We start from the raw sequence: 546 nt of genomic DNA on the forward strand, positions 1-546 counted from the left end.
AATTTGATATAGATGAAGAAAACAGGCTTGTCAGATGTTTTTGGGTTGATTCAATTGGAAAAAAATCATATACACATTTTGGTGATGTGGTTGTATTTGATACAACATACAACACCAATCGTTACAAAATGATTTTTGCTCCAATAGTAGGCGTGAACCACCATGGGCAAACCATTGTTTTTGGATGTGCATTTTTGAGTGATGAGACTTTTGATTCGTTTGTTTGGTTGTTGAACACATGGCTTGCAGCAATACCTAAAGGTGCCCCGAATGTTATTATCACCGATCAAGATCAAGCAATGACTAAGGCAATTGCTCATGTTTTGCCAAACACACTTCATAGGTACTGTGTGTGGCATATTTTGAAGAAATTCCCAGAGAAGACTAGTGTAGTGTTTATGCAAAATTACTATAAATCTCTCAAGACATGCATATGGGATTCAGAATGTCCAGAAGAATTTGAGAATAGATGGCTTGCAGAATTGGAAAAGAGTCAACAGACAAATAATCCATGGCTGGAAAAGATGTATGAGTTGCGTGACAGGT

The sequence above is a fragment of the Fragaria vesca genome, linkage group LG6 (genome assembly GCF_000184155.1).
Source record: "Fragaria vesca subsp. vesca linkage group LG6, FraVesHawaii_1.0, whole genome shotgun sequence".
Lineage (NCBI taxonomy): Eukaryota > Viridiplantae > Streptophyta > Magnoliopsida > Rosales > Rosaceae > Fragaria > Fragaria vesca.